Below are 17244 nucleotides of genomic sequence, written 5' to 3'. Positions count from 1 at the left end.
AGTAAGATTACATAATTCAAGATTTGATAGGGAAAATTGGGATAGGTCTGAGTAGTGCTCTACACAGGTAAGAACCAAATCTGCTCCTCAGAAGTTCCTCTCTAGCTCTTGAGACAGAGGACAAATGGTTTAATATTGATTCTAGAATACAGATAGCTGCCACCTGTTTGGTGGTGGAGTGCAGAGATTGCTAGGCATAGGGTATATATGTGTATCTGAGCATAATGAAACCTTTTACAAATATCAAGAACACTGCACCGTGTAGATGAAGATGTGTCTGTTTTCCTGACAGCCAGCTTAGTAGGCCTCTTGTGCATCAGCTATAGTTTCTATACACTCTGATATATGTGTGTGAGATATAGTTTGAAGCAGTAAATGTGAAGGCCTAAAAGTGAATAGAGTCTCCTGTGGCGTTGCAGTGTGGAGGCAAGCTGGTGAAAACTTCACAGGTCACTCAAAGCTCTGAGGAAACAATATTTTGCTAAAAATACTCAGATTAAAAATGATGGGAGAAGAAATGATACTTCAACTCTTGTCTGTGAAAGCTCCACTGTCCCTACTTTGAAAACAAAGCAGGACTCTTTCCTCCTTCCCCTTTTCTAACATCATAGATTGGAAGGCAATTTGTGGTAACACTTTACTTTTGGGGGGCATATCTCTACAACAGGCAAAAATCTCTGCATACTTCCATCCATGTACAGAAAACGCTGAAATTTGGCCTTAGGCATCAAGGAAAGCACCTCAATGATTTTGCTGGAAGGTTCATTTCTCACTTTCTAACGTTAATGCAAATGTTTGTTTGTAGTAAGCAGTGATGACTGTTGACATGCAGGCACATCAACCATCCTTCACCTCTGTATTAAGCAGCCAGAGATGCCTGTTCTAGCATTACCTGGAATGTGACACAGCAATGACTTCGCCTGTAGAGTCAGCAGTGCGGTGCTTTGTGTGTTGGGCTGCCAGTGTGAGGGTGTGGGGTGAGTACTCTGCTCTGACCTCAGTTTTATTAAGACGACAAACTTTAAAAGCCCCTTTTTAGCATGCTAGTAACTAAGTATTGCTATCTCTCAAACTTACAGGGAGATGAGAAGGAAAACATAGTAACACTGTCATAACTACAGCCAGTTTTCTGCTTTTGTATTTTTTTTCCCTTTTTATAACAGCTGTTTAGATAATCTTCTGATATACACAGCTGAAAAGAAAAATCACAGCTTCCCAAATACGCAATTTTTATTTCCATCCTCTTATCTACAGATCTTGAACTAGTACAGCCTCTTCAGAACCTTGGACCCAATAGATTTTTTTTCCTAAATGAAAAGATTCAACAGAACAAATAGGGAAAATGTGTTAAGACACTGACAACTGACAGGTTTTGAAAATTCAGAGGTTTCAGAAAAGAGAAATTAGAGAAATTGCCCCCCCCCCCCCCCCCCCCTTAAAACTTGTACTATAATAGGAAAGACACACTGAGAGGTTTTCTGGTTTTTCTTAAATATCAGACCAGCTCTGTGAAAAACAAGTGCAAGTTGAGTAGAGAGATCTATATGCATATTGTTTCAAAAACACTGGCTGCATCAAAGCCTGGTATTGTGTGACTGTGTCAGCAACCCTTAAGTGTGGCTTTAAAGGTAAGAAGAAAATCTCAATACTTGTTAATACAAGATTTTTTTTTTTTAAACTTCACGTGTTCCTGTGAAAGTGTTTTACTGGTAAATAACCAGGTATGAAGAAGAGACAAGTTAGATGCAATTCAGCATCTGAAGATGCAATTTAGTTTTGTGTTCAGGCAGTAGAGCAGTGTGTTAGAATCTTCATCAAGAAAAGATACAGTTATTAATTATGTTTTCTAACCTTTGCCTTTACTAAATTTGTTTTGTTTTGCACAGTAGATTGAATGTACTGGGATGACAAAGAGAGTCCTCACTTTGTGGTTTTGTGTGTATGGTTTCTTCTACTCAAGCAGGAAATACCTTTCTGGTTAGAGTTTTATTACACTTAGTAGGCACATTCTGACCAACCTTTTTGAAAATGTCTTCTGAAAGATATTGCAATTACAACAATGAAGAATTCTAGAGGGAAGACTGCAACTCATCTGTCTGCCCCTGCTCTGGGATGCTTTATTTTTAGAACAGTTGTTTTCTGATGTTCCTCAATTATTTTTTTTAAAAAAACCTTGCGTATCTCAGTGGCCAGGGAAGTTCTCTGTATTTACTGTGATGCCCTAAGTCAAGTCCTAATTTGATTTTTTTTGGCTTCTGCTTCTTCCTTCTAAAGGCTTTATAAGGATTTTATTACTCTTAATCACAAAGATTTGACATAAAAGACCATAGAGAAAGAGATTGAACTTAATCTTGTGATTCCAGTTACCTGATAAACACAACAGGTAATAAAATACCTCTGCAGTCAGTGTTCAATAACTACGGGTGCCTCATGCATCACCACAGGACAGCAATTTTCACAGAAGCAGCCACAGCTTTATTTAGGCTGAGGGACAGACCATGCAAGGGGGGCAGGAGCCTAGAAGGGGAATTACTTACTTCCCAAATTTTCCACTCAGACAAGTGGTCAGATAAACATGAGAACCTGAAACTTCAGCAGCTATGGAAAGCATTATAAAAAATAAATAGAGAGGCAAGGCCTTATGAAGTACATCATGGCAATGGGATTGGACTGAGATGCTGCTTCCCTGTGACACTGCTCAGGTGTTGCTCTAAATGCTGAGGAGGGATGACCAGTAATTTTAACCCATTGGTTCCAGTTAAGCTTAGTTCCACAGAGACTGAAAATCACTGCTGTGCACTGGTATTTTGTGGCCCCAGACTGGTTACTACTAAACAGCAGCTCCAAAACAGGCCCTGGTCTTTGGTGGGCAGACTTGGCAGGGAAGGCTACATTAAAGGCTGGTATTACTCAATGCTGGTGGCTTATTTTTTCAGTTGTTCAAGAACAGGGAAAAAAAATAAGAACCACAAATTGTGCAGTGTTTTAGGATCACCTGGATCTTTGTATTTCACACATATTTCTGCCTAACAATCACTTGGCTGTCTAACCTTGGGGCAGCCACTTTCAAGATGTCTCACTCTGCCAAATCCCGGTCTGCAATGAGACTTGTAAAGCATGTGGTAACAGCCAGATTTAGAATCATCAGAGAATAGGACAGAGGAAAACAACAACTTGAAATATAACTCAGGGACATTTCAACAGACCTTCTAATCTACTCTCCTGCCCTGAAGCAGAGTAACTGAGATATACTTATTCCTGACATACTTGTCTAATTTGCAAACCTCTGATAAAATTCATGCTACCATCTATGTAATCTCTTCAATGTTTACTTATTTGACAGTCAATTTTCCCTAATAAAAGTAATCTTTCTTTCCTGCAAAATTTCTATTCTTCCATGTTTGTTGTAAACTTCTTTGGTAATAATCTTTAGGAAAAAATGAAGCATGCTACTGTTTCCTTTAAACAAAAAAATCACCTCTTCTAACATTTCATTTTTGTTTTGCTCTAGGCCCTTAGAAGCATGAGAATTATCCTCCAGACCTCCTTTGGGCTAATTGCTTATAGGTCAATTATTGTTCTAATTTATTATAATTTCAAGGGCAAATTTTGTCGGGGTCATTTAACACTGAAAAGTGTTTCTGAATAGTCCTAAAGGCTGTTCTTTCTCTGTTCTGGCTTGTATTCCTTGTTGATAACCTTTAGTATCTGCCACAGTCTTTTTTGGTGATGGCAGAAGCAAAGAAAACAATTTATACCTCAGCTAACACTGTGGCATTACACAGCAAACACTGCTTCAGATGCAGAATCTCTGCAGGACACCATTCTCTGTGGATACCCCATTTGGATTGAATGGTGCAGGCATTAGTTTTGGCCTCTATGCAACATTTCTTTGGGGAGTTAAGTAATAGATTATAATTATGTAAACTGGAATTTAGCCAGGGCAGCAGGGTCACTCTACTCTAAGGTTGCAAAAGACATTTAAATAATAGTCTGAACAGCTCAGGATTTTAACTACTTTACTAATTTAGCATGTAAAGGGCAAAACTTGCACAACAGAGTATATCCACAGGAAGAAGTCATTATCAGATGGCAGAAATCATGAATGAAATTTGTTTTACTGTAAAGAAACTCAGTATGAAATCCTGACTCAGAAATCATTGACAAAGTACCCTTTGACTTTATAGTCCAGGGTCACAAAGACATATAATCAACAAGATAAAGTACTAAATCTTAAAATGCTCTAAATATAAATCTTTAAGTATAAATCTTAAACTGCTATACACAGTGTTCTGAGTGGTATGTTTGATTTGAAAGTGAGTGTAGTCCAAGCTACTTATAAAGAACAACTTCTTAATATTGTTCATAACATTTGACCTGGTCACCTGGGATATGTAGAAGGCTGAGGTGTTCAACAACTTTTTTGCCTCAGTCTTCACTGGCAAGTGCTCCAGCCACACTGTGCAAGATGCAGAAGGCAAAGGCAGGGGTCTCAGAGAAGGGAGAACCACCCCCTGTAGGAGAAGATCAGGTTCAAGACTATCTAAGGAACCTGAAGGTGCACAAGTCCATGGGACCTGATGAGATGCATCCACAGGTCCTGGGGGAACTGGCAGATGAAGTGGCTCAGCCACTATCCATCATATTTGAGAAGTCGTGGCAGTCCAGTGAAGTTCCCACTGACTGAAAAAGGGGAAACATAACCCCCACTTTTAAAAAGGGAAAACAGAAAACCCAGGCCAGTCAGTAACTACAGGCCAGTCTTTCTCATCTCTGTGCCCAGCAAGATCATGAGTGGATCCTCCTGGAAACTGTGCTAGGGCACATGGAAAATAAGGAGGTGATTGGTGACAGCCAACATGGCTTCACTAAGGGAAAATTGTGCCTGACAAATTTGGTGGCCTTCTACGATGGGGTTACAGCACTGGTGGGTAAGGGAAGAGCAGCTGGCATCATCTACCCAGACTTGTGCAAAGCATTTGACACTGTCCAACACAACATCCTTGTCTCTGAATTGGAGACACATAGATGTACATAAGGAATTGGCTGGATGGTCACATTCAAAGAGTTATGGTCACTGACTCCATGTCCAAGTGGAGAGCAGTAATGAGTGGCATTCCTCAGGGGCTGGTGTTGGGACCAGCACTGTTTTTTTAATATCTTTGTTGAGGACACAGACAGTGGGATCAAGTACACCGTCAGCAAGTTGTGAGATGCAGTCAACACGCTGGAGGGAAGGGATGTGCCATCCAGAGGGACCTGGACAGGCTGGAGAGGTTGGACCATACAAACCTCATGAAGTTCAACAAGGCCAAGTGCAAGGTCCTGCACATGGGTCGGGGCAATCCCAAGCACAAAGACAGGATGGCCCAGCCTGGAGTGGACTGAGAGCAGCCCTGTGGAGAAGGACTAGAGGGTACCAGTGGATGGAAAACTGACTGTGAGCCAGCAATGTGCTCTCACAGCCCAGAAAGCCAACTGTGTCCTGGGCTGCACCAAGAGAAGTGTGGCCAGCAGGGCGAGGGAGGGGATTCTCCCCCTCTACTCTGCTCTCATGAGACCCCACCTGCAGTGCTGTATCCAGCTCTGGGGGCACCAACACAAGGAGGACATGGACCTGCTCGAGCAGGTCCAGAGGAGGCCATGAAGATGATCAGGGGACTGGAGCACCTCCCCTGTGAGGACAGGCTGAGAGAGTTGGGGTTGTTCAGCCTGGAGAAGAAAAGGCTCCAGGGAGACCTTATAGCGGCCTTCCAGTGCTGAAAGGGGCTACAGGAAAGGTGGGGAGGGATTGCATCAGGGATTGTAGGGGTAGGATGAGGGGTAACAGTTTTAAACTGAAAGAGGGCAGATTTAGATTAGATGTAAGGAAGAAATTCTTCCCTGTGAGGGTGATGAGGCACTGGCACAGGTTGCCCAGAGAAGCTGTGGCTGCCCCCTCCCTGGCAGTGTTCAAGGCCAGGTTGGACGGGGCTTTGAGCAACCTGGTCTAGTGGAAGGTGTCCCTGCCCATGGCGGGGGGTGGAGCTAGATGATCTTTAAGGTCCCTTTCAACCCAAACCATTCTATGATAATACACCGAATGAAGTCCTTTAGGTAAATAACATAACGTGGCTGTAAGGAAGAGTTACCACACAGCTCTGGGAATGTGCATATCAGCAGTTTCTGAGGTTGCAGGTTTCTCAAATGCTTTGAATGCGTAAGCAGCCACCATGCAAAAAAACGTTCTCACCTTTCAGCTAACATCCACTGCTTGCTTCTGCATCACCTTTGCCAACACAAGCTGTCATTGCCTTTGTGGAGAACTAGACTAGGGAAAAAGAATCTGGCTGACAACAAAACCAGATAATACAGAAATAAATAGCTTAAGATGTTCACAGAACTACAGCCAAGTTCCACCAAGAACAGGGAAGGACTTTTCTTCAAGAGGTTTTTGTATGCTCAGGAGGTGAGGTTTTAATGTTATACATCAAAAATCCCCCTCTTTTCTCACAGAGCCTGTCCCTTGTGTTAGGAGAGCCGCAACCACACCTAGAGCATTCCTGAGAGGCGTATGTTTGATGTCATACACAAGACACCTCAGCTCTAGTGAAGCAATTCCTGGTTTCCCCTTACACCCTCTTCCTTCTCTCCCAAACTAATGGGCTAAATAAACAAACTTCAAATAAGGCAGTGGCCTGCAGCTCAAAGAAAACACTTTTAGACAGATACTAGCATGTCATTAAACTGTTAAGGGAGAATCTTTTCTTAGTTTCTAAAATTAAATCAGTTAAAGAATTAAGAGTTTTTTAACATATAATAAAGTATCATTACTGGAGCCATGACCTTCGTCCTCTGTTGACCTTCAAAGATACAGCTGTGTTTCTAAGAATTAGGCTTATCTTTCAAGCACAGACACTGCAGTCATAAACTCATCTAACTTCTTCATGAGAGCAGGTACAAAAGAATAGGTTTTGAGACAGAAGGTACTACCCAGAAAAGCAAGGGGGTTTTGCCAGTTTTCAAAATGGCTTTCTTACACTGCTAACTCCGTTATTTTAAAATAACACAGAATTTAAATTATCTCAGCCATCAAGCTGGTTATCCATTTTTGTTATTGATGCCTCAACTTATGTTTGTTTGCAGTGCTACTTAGTTTATTATATTTTTAGATTTGAGACTGTGATCAAAGCTTCAGATATCTTGGCTATTTTGTTTCCTTTAGTGACCAAAGGAGTTTTCATTTCTTCCTCAAATCAGTAAAACAGGCCAACAAACAAACAAACTCTCCAACATTATCTGAGATGTCATCTCTTTCATTTTTAGCCACCTACTTTAGAAATAATAAAGAAAAAGTAACTTGGCAGTCTTGTAAAGTTTGTTACTCAAAGGCAATACGCAGTTTTCACCAACAAAACTCAGACGCTTCTGCAATTAAAGGTTTTGTTCAGGTTAAGTTTCCTCTGTGCTTTGAGCTTCGCTGGGCCCTGCTCCTCTCTTGCTTTCAGTCCCAGCTCTTCTAAGGAAGAAATACAGGGGAAAGCAGAGAGAGCTTTCAGTCCTCTTACTTTTCCACTTTGAAAATTAAGCTTAATGTAACGTGAAGTTCAGGGGATTCATTAAAATTATGTTAAAGATGATTTCTCAGTATGAAAGAGAACTAAAAAGATCAAAGACCTGACTTGGAAGAAGAATCGGATTGGGTTTGTCACCTTCTGCTGTATGCACTGTGACCCAGCACACACTGTTGCGAACATGACTGCAAAGACAATAAAGTCCCAAAGAACATCACTTTAATTTCCTTATTTTTCACATGAACGCATAGAGGCTGCAGACTGCTCTATTTCCCATGTCACTTCAAAATCGCAGAAGGAAAAGTATTAAAAATATAAACAAAGGTAAAAAGCAGTGCATATGCTCTTAGTACAAAGAGACTATTTAAACCCTGAAATATCCCATAATGAAAAGAGCCCTTTTTTGCTTGGCATAGTGCAAATGAAAGCTGGATTTCTAAGAACTATCACATATGCTAGGAAAGGAAAATTTTCATAGTGCTTGCTCCATCAGTCAGTACAGCATGTTATTTCTGGACTGCATATTCTGTGAGTAGACAGGATACAGTGACAGTTTATCTTTCCTTTTCTGTGTGAAATCCACTAGCTGATCTCAAGGATTAAGTGGAAAGAAAAACTCACATCACTTGCAAAATAAAAAACCACTTCTAAATCAACTGGTTTACATGAAGCCAGAAAACCACCCTGAACGCACATCGGTGCAAGTCACCTGAAAGCAATAAATAATAGCTTTCCAGTTAACCAGCAAAGAATGTTCCAAAAATATTTCAACTTTGAATAATGCATTGTAAGTAGAACTTACAAAATAAAGATGGGCTGGGATATACAGTGGAGGTTTCCTGCTGCCCTTCTCAGCTCAGTAATAAATCAAGCCACTTACATAGTCAAGGTAAAACAATCCAGTAGATCCCACAGCAATGCTGCAAAGACCTCAACTTAAAGATGGGTACCAGTTCAAATACAGACAATTCAAAAAAAAAAAAAAAAAAAAAGCTGCCTAGGTACGATAAAAAAATATTCAGAAGTTCTCAAGTAGTTTTTCAGACTAAATACAACTGTGTGATGTATAATACTGAAATCCTGCATCCAGAGAAATATAGTTTAAGCATGCTTAGCTCTTTGTTACTCAAGAAAGAATGAATCTGCAGAGACTCACAGGTACCTGCTCAGATTGCAAGAGTAGTGTCAGCAAGAAAAGGAACAGCAAAGAACTGACAAAAAAACAAGAGAAACATGCCTTAAAGCTTTAGGAAAAAGAGAAATAAAAAGGTTCTATACACAGCACAGTGCTGCTAGTTTTCCCATAATTTTGTGGCTCTGGGTTTCATTTGATCTCCAATGGCTACTTTTCATCTACCTGGAGCATTCATGTCTCTTTTCCGTATGAATTCTCTGGTGCCAAGCCACAGACAACTCTTCAGCGGGACGCTCATGGCGACTCTCTTCTCTTACCAACCGCTCATCTCAACTTTCTGTAGTGTAACCTCTCATCCAACAGGGTTAAAACTGACCAAAGGGTTCAAAAGTTATTTGGAAGGGGAGGGGAGGGAGACGCACACAGAGAAATTGCAGGAAGTTTTATTTTTCTAATGGAACCAACCTAGAAATCAATTCTCTCCTTTTGTGTAACTCCACTGGCCAGTCATGCCAAGTGGGAGAGACAGCTGCTGTGCCTTGCCCCTCTACTCACACACTTGGCCACCTGCAGTATTGGGCAATGGAAAGTGATGCAGATGATCAGGCACTAATGCACAGCGACCAGAATCCCACATCAAGACCCTGCTGACCTGTGGCCTTTAAAATACATTCAACAAGAAGAAATCTAACAAATTCACTCTAGGTCTAAGTAAGAATAATTAGGAAAAGCAGAAAGGAGGCTTCCTGCAGCCATGTCAAATGGACTTGAAAAGTTACCAAAATTTTGTAATCATTTTATTACAGTAATTCAGATTAGTACAAAGATGTTCAACCAGACAACCCAAAAACTTTACAAGTGCAACACAGCAGATCACACAACAGAAAACAACACTATATAACGGATTAGGTTTGACTGTGGGCAACAATTACTTTTTTTTAAAGGAAAGTTTCTATTGGTGTAAGGCTCTAAGTTCTACGAATTTGGAGCAAGCTGTTAAGGATATAATTAAAGCAACAACAGAGATCAAAACAGACGAAAATAACTGGATAGCAGATGCTAAAGAGCACTCTTATAGAAGAAATTTATGAGACTTCAGTGAATCTGCAGGAAATAACTATCAGGTCTATAATCCTCCAATTGATAATCACAGGAATAAAAACTAAAATAAACAGGGCTCTTCAAAAAGAGAAAAAAAAAAAAAAAAAAAAAAGGAAGACCTTTACAGAGAAATAAAGGGTCTCCAAAGAAGATATAGATAGCATCTGGGAACTGGTTTTTGTTTCTGTTTTAATTTCCACATGTAATCAAGCTCTGGCCGTCATGTCTGTGGTACTCCTAATTGCAGTGCAGTCTGCTTTTGCCCAAGCAAAGCCCTGTCAGGAATAGTGAACTTCTGTTGTTTTCAAAGCAAGCACACTTTTCCCATTCACAAGTACTTGCTGATCAAACAAAATGCTACAGACATGAAGGTTCTCAGCTCCATGGTGAAGTGTGGAACAAGCCATTGTGTTCTAATGTGCTAAATATTCATTAACAAGAAAACAGAACTGAGCTGTAGAAGTAGGCTACTTTCATTAAGGAATCTAAATCATATGGTTGTTTTAGACATCTTTTTTTAATAGATTCAAGAGTTACTAAGAAACCACATCTAGACTAATGCAAACATGGCTCTGATCTAAACAAAGTTTAAAATATGAACAGCTTGACTGACCTCAGAAAACTAAATTTTTTTACAGGTCATCTGTCCACCTAACAGTAAGGATTAGGTTATTTTTCTTAACATTTTACTGAAATAATCACATTAATTGTCATTTTCTTTTAAGTTTCATAACAGCTGTAGGCTCAAGTCTATAGAATTTAATAGGAATAAAATCAGCAGGGTTCCACAGAAATGCTCTCAGAATCTTTAGGTGTTGTTATTTCTCAAGAAATTAGAAGAATAAGGAATTTCATAGTAAATATTCAATTTAAAATGATAAATTAAAAAGTCTACCTTTTTATTAGATCCAGTCAACATTAATTATTCCTTAAGTAGAATCTGAGAAGTACAAAGCGGCTTTTTTTTCACACTGTGTTCATTTTCCAAATTCAGTTTGACTATTCATTAATGAGATCACACTACAAAGAAAGAAATGTGAACCAACCCATTGTGCAAGTCTGCTAATCCTGTATTTACTACTTGCTCAAATTATCAAAAAGGTTAGGTGTTTCATGTTCATAAAGAAAAATTAGCATAAAATAAATTATATTTAAAGAAAGAAAAACTAGAACATTAGAAATCTTTGGAAAAACTTAAACAATTGGGAAATGCTGAAATGCCCTGTAAGAAGGTGTTCTTAAGGCACAGGCAAATATTATGTTGATCCAAGTTTTTCAAGGGAAAAAGGCTACCATTGCTTTTTCTGACTAGGTGAAGCCTGCCTCATGCTATGGGGGGTGGCTGCTGCTTAAATACAGACCAAATGTCACCTGGGACAAAGTGACATTTGTGCACGGTCACTGACACAAGCAGAAATGAGAGTCAAAAGCAAATCTGTTGGGTTTTTATATTCAGGGCTGTAAGGCCAAATACATATTCCAGATACAGCAGAAAGGGGACCCTGTGAACATATTTGTTTGTGCATTTTGCTGTCACACTGACAGAGACAAGATCCATCTTAAAAGCAATTACTGGAAGCTCAGTTTTATTCATTTCATGGCTTTGAGAGTAAGTTGCAAACCAGAAAGCAACAACATCAGAAAAAAACCCAACGGAAACCCAAGCCAATTTTCCATTCACTTCCCTCTGCCCCACCCCCTCCAATTTGGAGAGCAAGAATATTTGTCATTTGAGATTATGGGCTTTGAAGAAATAAGGTTTGTCAACCCTATGTGTTTTGTTTGCTCACTTCCCGAGTCCCTCATAAGAGGGGTAAAAAACAAATAAACACACGAAACAGCTGTGTTTGCATTTAAACAAACATTAATTGATTGAAGTAATAAGTAACCTCAAAAATAGTTTAGAAAGTTCATAACATCCTTCAAATATTTGTGGACTATTAGAATTTAACTAATTTAATTATATATGTAATCTTTTATTACAACAGTATCTGGAAACAAGGAGGGGAAAGTGCACCACATTTGTATGTCTGAGATAATGAACAGAAATAAAAGATGAAATGTGAGTTAAATACTTTGAAAAGTTCTCTTGACAGTAAATCTACCTTCAGCCTCAAGTTTCCAGAGGACACAGTTCAGTTACACTTCTGCTCTTTCAACAGAAAAGAGAGGAAAACTATTGTAGAAGTACCCGGACAGCTGTGTCTCTGGCTTACTCCATTACTCCACCTCCTGCAAATCTATTGATATATCCAATAGATGCATGAGCAGATGTTTGTACATACAGCATATTCTCTGTAGAGAAATGTGACAAGTCCTAACTGATAGCTTAGAGAAGGTATGCAGACAGTCTTGAGCCCCAAGAATAGTTGGGAAGGAAACACAGCACCCGTTACTAATAATAATACTATCCCATGGCTGTGCTCAACTGGAGAAAATGAAAAGATGAAAAAAAAGGAAGAACACATTTTAGACACGCGTAGTATATCTTTAAAGGATTTTGACGTATCAATGATATATTTCATAGAACAAGACAAGAATTTCTTACCATATCCTTTATCAAGTGTCACTCCTGGGATGCCAGATATCACTGCTTAGACAGAATTTACTAACCACTTGTTCCATTAAACTCTCTCAATAGTGTACATTGTTGCACTCTGAAAACAACTGGTCATTTTGAAAGAGGAAATGCAACTTTTAGGACTATTTGTTTTTTAATTCATCTACTTTTCTGAACATCTTAGCCAAAAGAAGTTATTAGGAAACTCTGCTATTTATTTGCTTTAAATTTCATGCCTATAATTAATTTATATTCCTATAATACTTGAGCCACTTATTTCTGACTTTCTTCTATGGAAATCATAATTAATGTAAAAGGATCCTTTAAGCACTCCATAAATACAATACAGGTCACTGTTCTATAGCAAAGAATCTATTTCCTTTCAGTATTTTGCCTTGCCTGTAGTTTAAGCAATACCAACTCCCAGCTGTGTGCTAACGAGAGAAATCAGGGAACACTCTGTGATGCACCAATATGCCCAGAAACCACTGAGCTATATGGCAGGCAAGTCCAAAACATGTATCTCATTAATCAATACCATGTTTGTGTACTGTACACTTCTTTGCTGAATATATCCCACTGCTATTTAGCAAATAAAGTAGGTAATCAGGACCAGATGATATACACAGAACATTTACGATTTGTTTGGTTTAATTTTTCTAAAACTCTGGAGCAGGTACTATTATTTAAAAGGATAAAAAGAAAGAAATTCTAATCAAATTTAGCTTGGAATTATGGTAGTTTAGCAAACTAAATAAATAATTCCCCTCAAATCAAGCCTTGACTGTAGACATATAAAGCTGTACGTGCAGGGAATGCACAACAATAGACTGAGGAACACTGCTAATTAACTAAATCTAGTCAGAGAAACTATTTTCTTTGCCAGACATTTAAAGTTGTTCCCACAATACTAGATGCAGTTCTAGCGTATTGATTTTACCAATACAAATAAGATCTAAATCTTTCTCAGTCTTTCTCTGTTCAGAACTTTAATATCATAAAGTTACAAGCTAAAAGACCCAGTCCTTCCACATGAGTTAGAGCACATAAAATTAGACTAATTTATTGGGACAATTCAGATGTGTTAGAAATTACTTACATACACATTCACAAAAATCAAAGACTTCTAGAGCCTTTCAGAGAGTGGTAAATGGAATAGGAGAGGAGGCAGAAATCTCATGTCAAGGAGGTAGGCACCACATGTTCTTAATGAGCTTCTGATTTTCCACCACATAAGTTGAAGAAGTTCTAAAAGATTAAGTATGTGCTAGCAGTCTATTAAGTTCAATGGCATTCATTATCTCCCCAAAGACCTGAGTTCCTAGATCTACCAAAAAGAAAAAGCTTCTTTGGACAGCAATTCAACTACTTGTGCATACATCCATGTTTAAGCTTACAAACAAACCCCACTGAAGCCCATGAGGTCAATCAGATGGAAAAGTTGGGCTAAGCAGAAGTTTCAATTGAACAAACATATGCATGATCATTCTCAGTTCATGCTGGTAATGTACAATAATGATTCAAGGCAATCAGGCATGTAATTATAGTTGTAGTTTGTATTTCCTAAGGTTGTGTGGTTTAAAAGAATTTACAGCTTTGAAATAACAGTGCATCTCTATAGATGCTTTTTCATATTTTCTGTTATAGACATACCTCTCTATCTCTATGCATAATGGAATGAATCCTGGTGCGGTAACAGCTAGAGTCAGTTCTGAGAGTCATTAAAGATATAGATTACCTCATGTTCCTGGGCTGTACTGTCTCCAAATAGCACACATATTATCTAACACACTCAGCACGAGCGGTTATCTACTGCAGTAGCTCCTAAACAAGGAGCCAAGACCTGTAAATGCAGAGGGAAACCCAAACCATCTAATGCTAAGAAAGGGCTCATACCCAGAAGTGATATCACACATCCACAAACCCAAAAGTGAGGTTGCCACCAAAAGGATGAGGACTCTTGCTCCATGGCACTGAAATCAAGTGTAATTTGGTGTTAACTTTCTGCATCCTTAGGCAAGATAGTGCAAGATGTCACAGTCAAGGAATTTGTGACACATTAGCAGTTACGAATGATTAAAAAAACCTCTCTGAAAAGTCTGTTTGTGCCAGGGACTTACTAAAGGCTTTTTTCTTGGGATCATTTGGGAAACCATCAGCGCTACTGCACAATTTCAGGCTTCTCTGTTAGAAAAGTTAAGGATGCCCCTGAGAATCTTGTTTCATGCATCATACTGTTGAAAAGCTTTTAAACCTACAGCTTTTTAAGAAAGATGGTGAACAAAATTATTCTGTATTTATGTAAAGGATTAAGGATGTGTGTAATAAAGAGGCATCTTGTACTGAGTGGCAAAGGCCTCTTACTGCATATCCATTTGGAGGCACCTATATTCAGAAAAGCAGTAATGCCTCCTAGTACACTGGTGATGTTTCAATATATACATTTTTCACTTTCAGTTCTGGAGAAACTAAAGCAGTTTATGATCACAGACTTGGTAAATATAAAACCAGTGTCAGACTCAAATTATCATGTGAAATTAGACAGTTTTGAGGCCTGATAGATCCCAAAGATTAACATTAAAAGCATGATCCACAACTTTTTACACTACTGAGAATGCTGATCTCACATGGGAACAATAATATTACAGCGGATAGTACACCAAAGCAGTAGAGAGTCTACTTTAATATTTTGTAGCTTTTAATTTCTCACACATGGTTTTTAAATTTATAGTTTTCCATGTGAAAAAAATTTTCTTGTAATAAATCAAACCTGAAAACCATGCCAAACTTTGCCTTAATCCCAAGAATATATTTTCCAGATCAAAATCATATGACTTAAGGGTCATTTTTACTCCTTAACTGTTACTTCAGAAACATCTGGTCATTGAACCAGTCACAAGTCACAGCACTTCTCTCCTGCTACCAGTACCTAAACCAACCAGAAAGCTGACACAGCAAATATGCTGTGGCTTGGATCGTTTACAAAAGGGGATCTTTCATGCTTAGCAATCTCCATAGTTGTGCAGAGAAAGGACAGTTTGACTAACCACAAAAACAAAACAACTATTGAGTAATGCTCCGTCTTCATTTTAGCCCTCTCGTTGTGTCCAGTTTTTAACATGTTTTTCAGTTTTCCTTTACATTTTCATACACTGTTTATTTATTTTAAGTATTCTGCCAAAGAATGAACAGCCCAGCAGATAAAGTAAGGGAACTGGTTTTGTAGTTTCACTGGAATATATTCCCACAAAGACCTCCAGGGCCGCAGAAAGGACCAAACCAAGAAACAAAAACAATCCTGAATAATTTACTTCCCACAAAGCATACCTTGCGCTGTGTGGCCTCATTCTGCTGAAGCACCTTTTAGACTGTCTCAAAGTGCAACTTTTGTTCTAGATAAAACCTGCTTTTAGGAAAGAACTATAAAGTATCTGAGATGGAGAAAGCATGAAGTATGCCTCTCACTGAGTGCTTTTATTTTCCATTTGTGATCCATAGCCAACTATATGACTGAAGGAAAAATATACCATTTTTCCAATTTAAAAATATGCCTATGCCAAGGATTTTATACCATGTTTGAGTTCCAAAGAGAAAAGACATTCAGAGATTAGCAACATACACATCTCTCTTCATACTGACAAAATGCAACTTGGTTAGATTAATCACAAAAGAAGCTCTAGAGTCTTTGGGGCTAATATGAAACAGGAAAAGTATTTCCTTCCTCTAGTTCCTGAGAGCTGACTTCCTTCATGAGATGAAATATATTTCATACGGCTGGGCATGGAGGCAGCTCTGCTGCCCTCGGCCACACCACTAGCCATCCTGACAGAAAATACATTGTAGAGGAAAAGAGGGAAAAAAAAAACCAAAACCCACAGAATGTGCAAACTCACCCTGTCCACTGCCGAAGGAGAACAAGGGAGTGATGAGTTCTATTAGGCTCTGGTTGCTAGAGAATTTTAATTTTCAAGTTTTTCTCATCTTTACTATGCAAATTAGCCCTCAGCCTGATAGAGCCACTAAGCAGTTTGACATGTGGGAGAATCTGACTATGCATCGGGGTTAATGGAGTTCATGTTATTCCCCTTGGATTTGGCTCCAGCAAGTCTGGCAGACTGAACAAATAAGTCAGTCTGAAGGCAGGCAGAGATGTCTAAGGGCAACTGAGGAGATAAGAAGAAAGCACCATGTCTAAATTGGACTCCCTAGACACTTCATTTTTATTTCTCTTTCCAAGACTCCTCTCTTGGACTGGCCTGGAAAGAAACACATCTTGCTGAAGAATTGAGGGTCTGTAAGTAGAAAGAGAAAACACAGAGGTTTAAAATAAAAATATAAAATAGAAATGTTAACTGCACAACAGAAGAGATATTTAATTGTTACTCCTGACTGGGACTCTGCCCGAGATGGAGGTTTGGGGCTGAGGAGTGAGGTTTCCCTGTTCTGAGAGGAGCTTTTGTCCATCTAAGTCACACAGTCAGAAAGCCAAAGTTATTTATCTGCAATAGTGTACATCTCTGCTGTTGCTGTCACCAGCGTAACAGCAGCCTGGAAAGCAAAATAATTTTGCTACCTCAGCTCCTGGCCACAAGGAACTAGAGTATGAAAGAAAAAAATTTGTGTCTTAGCTTTGTTCTTGAACCTAACCATGACCTCACCCCATTTAAAAACTTCAAGTTTAAAGAGCATTTTAATAAAGGTTTGTAATAGAGGGAAATATAATACTGAAACACAACCACACTCATCTCTTTCCCCGTGGAGGCATATAGCTTCTTGAGAAAACTACCAACACAATGGCTTGAATGGACAGTTTAGTGTGAATGTATTACAAAATTGAAGCCATCTTAACCTTTTCAGGAAAGAGAAACAACATTCAGTTCACACAAGTCTTGGAC

This window comes from Strix aluco, chromosome 6 (assembly GCF_031877795.1).
Source record: "Strix aluco isolate bStrAlu1 chromosome 6, bStrAlu1.hap1, whole genome shotgun sequence".
NCBI classification, from domain to species: Eukaryota; Metazoa; Chordata; class Aves; order Strigiformes; family Strigidae; genus Strix; species Strix aluco.
The sequence above is the reverse complement of the archived record's forward strand: the minus strand, read 5'-3'. Positions refer to the sequence as shown.